The sequence below is a fragment of the Haliotis cracherodii genome, unplaced genomic scaffold (assembly GCF_022045235.1).
Source record: "Haliotis cracherodii isolate W230 unplaced genomic scaffold, xgHalCrac1.p SCAF_19, whole genome shotgun sequence".
Classification (NCBI taxonomy): domain Eukaryota; kingdom Metazoa; phylum Mollusca; class Gastropoda; order Lepetellida; family Haliotidae; genus Haliotis; species Haliotis cracherodii.
In genome coordinates, this window is record NW_027266274.1 from 16883078 (window position 1) to 16892543 (window position 9466).

Here is a 9466-nt window from a genome sequence, read left to right on the forward strand (position 1 = left end):
GTGTGTCAACTCTGAATGTAGAAAGCTCATTCTTCCGAGAATGCCTTTGACAAGACAAGTCAAGCCCTTTTTGTGGTTCGGCAAATGAGCAGTCAGTGGTTGTGGACATGTCAAAGTCTGTTGATGTGAGAGAGGAGTACTTACCTTTTGTTAGTAAAGGTTTTGTGTCAGTTAAAGGTGACAATAGCAATTTTAACCCCTTTACCGTTTAAAATGATACTTGTGCTCTTCAAACTCTGATATTGGATGATATTGGTTGGTCAAGGTGGGGGTTGTTTCACGTGTAGACTTGCTCATGGGAATGATTTGACAGGGGGAAAATGTTTGGCTGATCCTGTTGTTTGTCTTGAGCAAACACTTCGGAAAGTCCTGAAAATCTTGAAAAAGAAATTGCAGGTATTTTTCCTTCGTGTGTTGTTGCTATGGCAAAACAAAGTACTTCTGAAAATGCTTCAACAAGGTTTCCTAGGCTCTTTCTTTATGGAAGATTACAGCTCAGGTTATAATGAAGGCATTGGTAAAGTTCGTCACCATGATTGGTTTGCCTAAGACCATACAGTCAGATCAGGGCTCTAAATGCATGTCAGGAGTTTTCCAATAGGCTATGCACCAGTTAGGTGAGTGAGTGAGTGAGTTGGGTTTCACACCGCTTTTAACAGTATTTCAGTTATACCACTGTGTGTCAGCTTAATGTGGGATGAAAGCCCGAAGTGATGCAGGTCTCAGATACCAGTTAGGTATAAGACAGATAAAGTATAGTGCATATCATCCTGATTCTCAAGGAGCATTAGAGAGGTTTCATCAGACTCTTCAGAATATGATAAGAACCTACTGTTTTGAGACAAAAGGATTGGGGTGAAAGCATTCATTTGTTTTTGTTTGCTGTGAGGTAGTCAGTTCAGGAGTCCCTGGGTTTTAGTCCTTTTGCCTTTTGGCCATACAGTTTGTGGAACCTTAAAGCACCTAAAGGAGCATTGGCTTAATGATATGTCTGAAATGAGTTTGTTTGAGTATGTTTCTTCATTTCATGGTTGTCAAAAGCTTGGTAGTTGCTACGGACAAAATGAAAGTGCATTATGACAACAATTCCCAAGAGAGAAATCTCAGCCCTACTGATAAAGTCTTTGTGTTTTTGTAAATCCCTGGTCAACCATTACTTGCTAGGTACCACGGTCGATATGTTATTGACAGAGAAATCAGTGATTCTGACTTTGTCGTACAAACAGCAGACCGTTGTGAAACGGTTAGATGATGTGAAATTGGGTTTAACGTCGCGTCCAAGATAACTGCACTTATATAGCGACGTGCATGTACGCGTGCGTGTGTGTGTGTGTGTCTGTGGCTGCTTGTACTAGTCCGGACTGATGCCGATTTATAGTCCTAGCTCACTGAGATACCATGCCGCAGTTTAACATGCATACCCCACTCAGACACAGTATACTGACTCCGAGCCGACCAGTCCTTGTTTTAGCCCCTTAATGCTGAGTGTCAGACTGGGTAACAACAAGACTGTTAACGTCTTTTGGTATGACGCGGCCGGGGATCGAACCCCGGACCTTCCGCTCTCCGGGCGGACGCTCTACCTCTAGACCACGGAGCTGTTGTAAAAAGTCAAAGCTTTGTCATGTCAATATGATTAGAAAGTATCATGAAAGACATGGCAATGTACCCACTTAGTGTGTTACCACTGTTTCTCCTATGCATATTGCATCAGGCTGTGATGCTGATGATAATTGAGAGTTTGTCAAGTTTGATGGCATTGCTGATTATGCGAGCCCTAACTTAAAATTTCTGAAGTGTTAGCTAACTTGGATGCTAAGTTAAGTCATTTGTCATCTGAGCAAAACACCCAAGTGTCAGAGTTAATTGAAGAGTTTGTTCACTTGTTCACGGATGTACCTGGCCATACAGATTTAGTGTATAAACATATTTTATGATGTAGATGACGGTGACGCTGTGCCTCTGAAACAACATCCCTACCGGATGAATCCAATTTAGCTTAAAGTTCTGAAGAAGGAGATTCAGTACATGCTGTAAATGACATAACAGCCAATCTTGTGGATGTCGAAGCCTACGTTGACGTCATCAACCATTCAATATCGTGGGACAACATCTGAAGAGAAACTCACTGAAGCCCATTGACCATTAATTTGCACAAGAACATGTACAATTCTTAGGTCATGTCATAGGCCAAGAACAGGCACAGCCCGTACCAGCAAAGTTGGAAAATATTTCAAAATTGCAAGTTCCACAAAACAAAACATGAACTTCTGGGTATGGCAGGTTACTATCGTGAATTTTGTCAAAATGTCTCTCACTTATTTGCCATACAAAAAGGTACAATTTGTTTAGGACGAGCACTAAAAATCTTTCACATTGGCAGTAGATGTTAGAAACGTAGGTGCTTGAGCTGTCCTGTTGGGGGACGATGCATCAGGCTGTTTGTTAGTATTAAAAAAATTTGAATAAGAATCATTATGACTGACTTTTGCCATCACCAGAATATTTGTTTTTTATACTGACCACTGCCATCATTTTACGTATTGACATTGAATACCGTACTACCTCTCTATTGTGTACTGCAATTGTGATATTGCTGTGCAGTAATTTGTATTAATTTGTAAACCTAATTCATTTTGTAATACCTTTGTTGAGTTTATACTATTTGTTGGCTGTTTGTTGGTTTCACACATAGTTCTTTCACGTACAGATAGTGTTTCAATTTGGGGGTCGACACCGTGACAAGCTTACAATGGCGAAACATCAAGACACGTTAAAACCCGAATTAAAGAACATCAATGATCAGTCTCCAAAGCTGACTCAAAGTCAGCTCTTTCAGAACATGGTGATATTGAGTAAATATCTTCTATCCATAGTGGGGTTGTTAACGTGCATCTTTTTCGCCTCTTTGGAGATGGGATCAATTCCTTAACCTGGCATTTCTTGGCCAAAACTGTTCCTTTTGGGGTAGTGGGCGTCTGTCCATGCCACTGTTTCAACAGTCTTACATTTAGCATAGTCAATAATTGCATCCTGGATGACATCAATTGGTTTGTAGGCACTAACATATGATTGCACAAGTCTCTTGGTTTTGAATCTTGGAGTAACATTCCTTGTTAAATGCACTATTTCTGTCATTTTTAGGTTCGATTTACTTCAGCTTCTGTTTTTTCTCAAATCCATTGTCCTCTTTGCTTTCCTTTGAGAGCTTTGGTGCAGTCGTTTATGTCTGTTGAAGGTCACCTCTGTCACAACTGATACTTCCGGTGACGTTATAACGTCATCCTGCATATAAATCATAGCATTATGATTGTCTCATTGCTGTTACTATCTGCGTGTAACTGCTCAGTTGTGTTGACCTTGGAAGGGGAGACAACATCTGAGCACGTGCTTGATGTCTGGTTCATCACGGCTGTTAAACCTGTTGTGTTGCGAGACAGCTTGTCAAAGTTAGAGCTTACCTCATATTTCGGCGTATCTGTGAGTCTTTGTCCCTTGTTTGTTGACTGCCTCCGTGGCCAAGTGATCTAGGGGAAGGGTTCGATCCCCGGTCGTGTCATAATAAAAGATGGTACTTGTCATCCTGTCTGGAGCTCTGCATTGAGGGGCTAAAACAAGCAATGGTCAGCTCGGAGTCAGTATACTGTGTCACGGTGGGGTATTTATGTAACTGCGGAGTGGCATCTCAGTATGCTGGCACTTTGAATCGGCATCAGTCCGAACAAGCACAAGCAGCCACACACACGCACATGTGTGCATGCACACGCTATATAAGCTCAATAACCTTCCACGCGACGTTAAACCCCACCTCACCCTTACTTGTGACACCATGATTTGCATCGCAACAGTTTCTGTATAACGCAATCTTTCTGTATAACGCAATCTTTCTGTATAACGCAATGTTTCTGTATAACGCAATCTTTCTGTATAGCGCAATCTTTCTGTATTACGCAATCTTTCTGTATAGCGCAATGTTTCTGTATAACGCAATCTTTCTGTATAGCGCAATCTTTCTGTATAGCGCAATCTTTCTGTATAACGCAATCTTTCTGTATTACGCAATCTTTCTGTATAGCGCAATCTTTCTGTATAGCGCAATGTTTCTGTATAACGCAATGTTTCTGCATTACGCAATCTTTCTGTATAGCGCAATCTTTCTGTATTACGCAATCTTTCTGTATAGCGCAATCTTTCTGTATAGCGCAATCTTTCTGTATAACGCAATCTTTCTGTATAGCGCAATCTTTCTGTATAACGCAATCTTTCTGTATAGCGCAATCTTTCTGTATAGCGCAATGTTTCTGTATAGCGCAATCTTTCTGTATAGCGCAATCTTTCTGTATAACGCAATCTTTCTGTATAGCGCAATCTTTCTGTATAACGCAATCTTTCTGTATAGCGCAATGTTTCTGTATAGCGCAATCTTTCTGTATAACACAATCTTTCTGTATAACGCAATCTTTCTGTATAGCGCATTCTTTCTGTATAACGCAATCTTTCTGTATAGCGCAATCTTTCTGTATAGCGCAATCTTTCTGTATAGCGCAATCTTTCTGTATAACGCAATGTTTCTGTATAGCGCAATCTTTCTGTATAGCGCAATGTTTCTGTATAGCGCAATCTTTCTGTATAGCGCAATCTTTCTGTATAGCGCAATGTTTCTGTATAACGCAATCTTTCTGTATAACGCAATCTTTCTGTATAGCGCAATGTTTCTGTATAGCGCAATCTTTCTGTATAGCGCAATGTTTCTGTATAGCGCAGTCTTTCTGTATAGCGCAATCTTTCTGTATAACGCAATCTTTCTGTATAGCGCAATGTTTCTGTATAGCGCAATCTTTCTGTATAGCGCAATGTTTCTGTATAGCGCAATCTTTCTGTATAGTGCAATGTTTCTGTATAGCGCAATCTTTCTGTATAGCGCAATGTTTCTGTATAGCGCAATCTTTCTGTATAGCGCAATGTTTCTGTATAGCGCACCCCACAGTCGGATACATGAATACAGAGAAGAAACACACATCATGAGCTCTGTTACCCCTAAAACTTTAAATACATTAGCGATTATCTTAGTCGACGTCTATCGTGTTCTCTGATCACACTATAAAATAATAGCTTCTGTCGTGATTTTGCCATCATATTATACGTTTGAATCAGAGGTAGTTATTGTGATTTGAAACCTCTGACTAATCAGCATTGAGTGGTTTCCAATTTTTTGGTGGCTAGATCTATATCTGGCCTGCTGGTTGTGTGGATGGGTATATCTATATCTGGCCTGCTGGTTGTGTAGAAGATATATCTGGCCTGCTGGTTGTGTGGATGGGTATATCTATATCTAGCCTGCTGGTTGTGTGGATGGGTATATCTATATCTGGCCTGCTGGTTGTGTGAATGGTGCCAATATAGTTTTTCTTAAGAGCAATCGTTTACTTATTATCTTTAGTTGGAGTTATTCAACTTGTATCATGTGTTTGAAATGTATTAAGAACAAACATGAGCATAACATGAGTATCAATTGTGAACATTTCATTAAAACTCAAATATCAAAGTGGTGGGACACAAGACGATGCATGTCGATGAGCATTGCCATCAGCATTAGAATCTAAACATGGAATCTAACCCATCATCTATCCCACTGTCAAACATACACATCCTCCAGACGCACCTCAGGGGTGTTAAGCATTTCTCACGAAAAAACGAACCAAAGACGTTACATTTCTCAAGCTCTAGGCTTTCAAGGGACATTTGCACATTAATTTTTAATCTCTTCCTGAAACATTTCGTGGCTGAATAAGCGCGTTGCGGATATTGCTATTTATAAACGAAGATGACGAGTACGGGCTAAGGCCATGCTGACAGGGGTGCGACCCGGGGGCAGAGGGGTGGATCTAGCGCCTCAGAATATCTGGGGGAAACCGATTGTGCTTGAATATGTTGTGTGATCGTGCGCTGATTGATCAGCACTACAATATCACTGATAGGCTGTTTGATTACACCCCAACATGCGTTACTTGATTTTATCAGTAGCAGGAATCTTGAAGAAAAATTTTCCCATTCCGTTGGACGAATGTGTTTACTGAGGGAAAACTAGACTCTAGATAACGAATACACGGTAATCTGCAGACAGGGTTTCGTGCACACAAAACTGATACAAGCCAACAGACAGATAGTATCCTCTTGAAACGCTAAGTATAAAAATGTTAATGTTTTATTCAACAATGCCTAGTTTTACAGCTTTTGCTCGTGCCCGCCCTAACATTACAGAATAAAGCTAGACCATGCATAAATTCAAGATTCATTCATTGTAAACGAATATGGATAATTATGATGACAATACATGTGTTCAAAAAGTATATCACGAAATTCCTAGTTGATGTCTGGATGCAGAAATATCAAAATGGTTGTGTGGATGGGTATATCTATATCTGGCCTGCTGGTTGTGTGGATGGGTATATCCATATCTGGCCTGCTGGTTGTGTGGATGGGTATATCCATATCTGGCCTGCTGGTTGTGTGGATGGGTATATCCATATCTGGCCTGTCGAGTGTGTTGATGGGCATATCCATATCTGTCCTGCTGGTTGTGTGGATGGGTATATCCATATCTGGCCTGCTGGTTCTCTGGATGGGTATATCCATATCTGGCCTGCTGGTTGTGTGGATGGGTATATCCATATCTGGCCTGCTGGTTGTGTGGATGGGTATATCCATATCTGGCCTGCTGGTTGTGTGGATGGGCATATCCATATCTGGCCTGCTGGTTCTGTGGATGGGTATATCCATATCTGGCCTGCTTGTTGTGTGGATGGGTATATCCATATCTGGCCTGCTGGTTGTTTGGAGGGGTATATCCATATCTGGCCTGCTGGTTCTGTGGATGGGTATATCTATATCTGGCCTGCTGGTTGTGTGGATGGGTATATCCATATCTGGCCTGCTGGTTGTGTGGATGGGTATATCTATATCTGGCCTGCTGGTTGTGTGGAGGGGTAGATCTATATCTGGCCTGCTGGTTGTGTGGATGGGTATATCTATATCTGGCCTGCTGGTTGTGCGGATGCGTATATCTATATCTGGCCTGCTGGTTGTGTGGAGGGGTAGATCTACATCTGACCTGCTGGTTGTGTAGAAGATATATCTGACCTGCTGGTTGTGCGGATGGGTAGATCTACATCTGACCTGCTGGTTGTGTAGAAGATATATCTGACCTGCTGGTTGTGTGGATGGGTAGATCTACATCTGGCCTGCTGGTTGTGTGGAGGGGTATATCTATATCTGGCCTGCTGGTTGTGTGGATGGGTAGATCTACATCTGGCCTGCTGGTTGTGTAGAAGATATATCTGACCTGCTGGTTGTGTGGATGGGTAGATCTATATCGGGCCTGCTGGTTGTGTGGATGGGTATATCTATATCTGGCCTGCTGGTTGTGTGGATGGGTAGATCTACATCTGGCCTGCTGGTTGTGTAGAAGATATATCTGACCTGCTGGTTGTGTGGATGGGTAGATCTATATCTGGCCTGCTGGTTGTGTGGAGGGGTAGATCTATATCTGGCCTGCTGATTGTGTGGAGGGGTGTATCTATATCTGGCCTGCTGGTTGTGTGGATGGCTAGATCTATATCTGGCCTGCTGGTTGTGTGGAGGGGTATATCTATATCTGGCCAGCTGGTTGTGTGGACGGGTAGATCTACATCTGGCCTGCTGGTTGTGTGGAGGGGTATATCTATTTCTAGCCTGCTGGTTGTGTGGATGGGTAGATCTACATCTGGCCTGCTGGTTGTGTGGATGGGTAGATCTATATCTGGCCTGCTGGTTGTGTGGATGGCTAGATCTATATCTGGCCTGCTGGTTGTGTGGATGGGTATATCTATATCTGGCCTGCTGGTTGTTTGGAGGGGTATATCTATATCTGGCCTGCTGGTTGTTTGGAGGGGTAGATCTATATGTGGCCTGCTGGTTGTGTGGAGGGGTATATCTATATCTGGCCTGCTGGTTGTGTGGAGGGGTAGATCTATATCTGGCCTGCTGGTTGTTTGGATGGCTAGATCTATATCTGGCCTGCTGGTTGTGTGGATGGGTATATCTATATCTGGCCTGCTGGTTGTTTGGAGGGGTAGATCTATATCTGGCCTGCTGGTTGTGTGGATGGCTAGATCTATATCTGGCCTGCTGGTTGTGTGGAGGGGTATATCTATATCTGGCCTGCTGGTTGTGTGGATGGGTATATCTATATCTGGCCTGCTGGTTGTGTGGATGGGTATATCTATATCTGGCCTGCTGGTTGTGTGGATGGCTAGATCTATATCTGGCCTGCTGGTTGTGTGGATGGGTATATCTATATCTGGCCTGCTTGTTGTGTGGATGGGTAGGTCTACATCTGGCCTGCTGGTTGTTTGGAGGGGTATATCTATATCTGGCCTGCTGGTTATGTGGAGGGGTAGATCTATATCTGGCCTGCTGGTTGTGTGGATGGGTAGATCTACATCTGGCCTGCTGGTTGTGTGGATGGGTAGATCTATATCTGGCCTGCTTGTTGTGTGGATGAGTATATCTATATCGGCCCTGCTTGTTGTGTGGATGGCTAGATCTTTATCTGGGCTGCTGGTTGTGTGGATGGGTAGATCTATATCTGGCCTGCTGGTTGTGTGGATGGCTAGATCTATATCTGGCCTGCTGGTTGTGTGGATGGGTGCATCTATATCTGGCCTGCTGGTTGTGTGGATGGGTGCATCTATATCTGGCCTGCTGGTTGTGTGGAGGGATATATCTGTATCTGGCCTGCTGATTGTGTGGAGGGGTGTATCTATATCTGGCCTGCTGATTGTGTGGAGGGGTGTATCTATATCGGGCCTGCTGGTTGTGTGGATGGGTAGATCTGGGCAATTTCATGATAAGTTGAGTCACTTACCCCAAATTTATCAAGTACAAACAAGATCTGCGACAAATTTTCACTTTCCCCATCTACTGATTCCTCCTGATCATAATTAATAGTAATTTTTTCCCCCCTTTGATGACTTTAGTTTGAGACTAGTTGGTGTAAGTCCAAGTAGTGTTCTAACGACATCTAATGCCTTTAATGTAGATGCCTGAACATTGTTCAGGGTTCTGTAGGCCTGGCGTTTGCTCATTTTGTCAAACTGTCTACTCTGACTGAGTGGTGTTTGAGGTGTTTCAGCAGTCTCCACAACAGTCTCGCTCATTTGCCTAGCATTTACAACTTCATTCTCTAATAACCCTAATTTGTAAGACTGCTTTACGTATGCCTGCTTTTTCACACCAGTAAGCCTTTTGAATTTTGAGTTAACTTTTGAAATTGTTACGCGTATGCGTTTTTCTATTCTGACGGATTGTTGTAATTGTATTACATTTAGATTTGCATTTAGAATGTCCACGAAAGTGGAATCCGGATGTGCGGTTGAGTAACTGTCTATTTCCCGCAAGCATTTATGGGAAATTTCTAAAAAGAGAC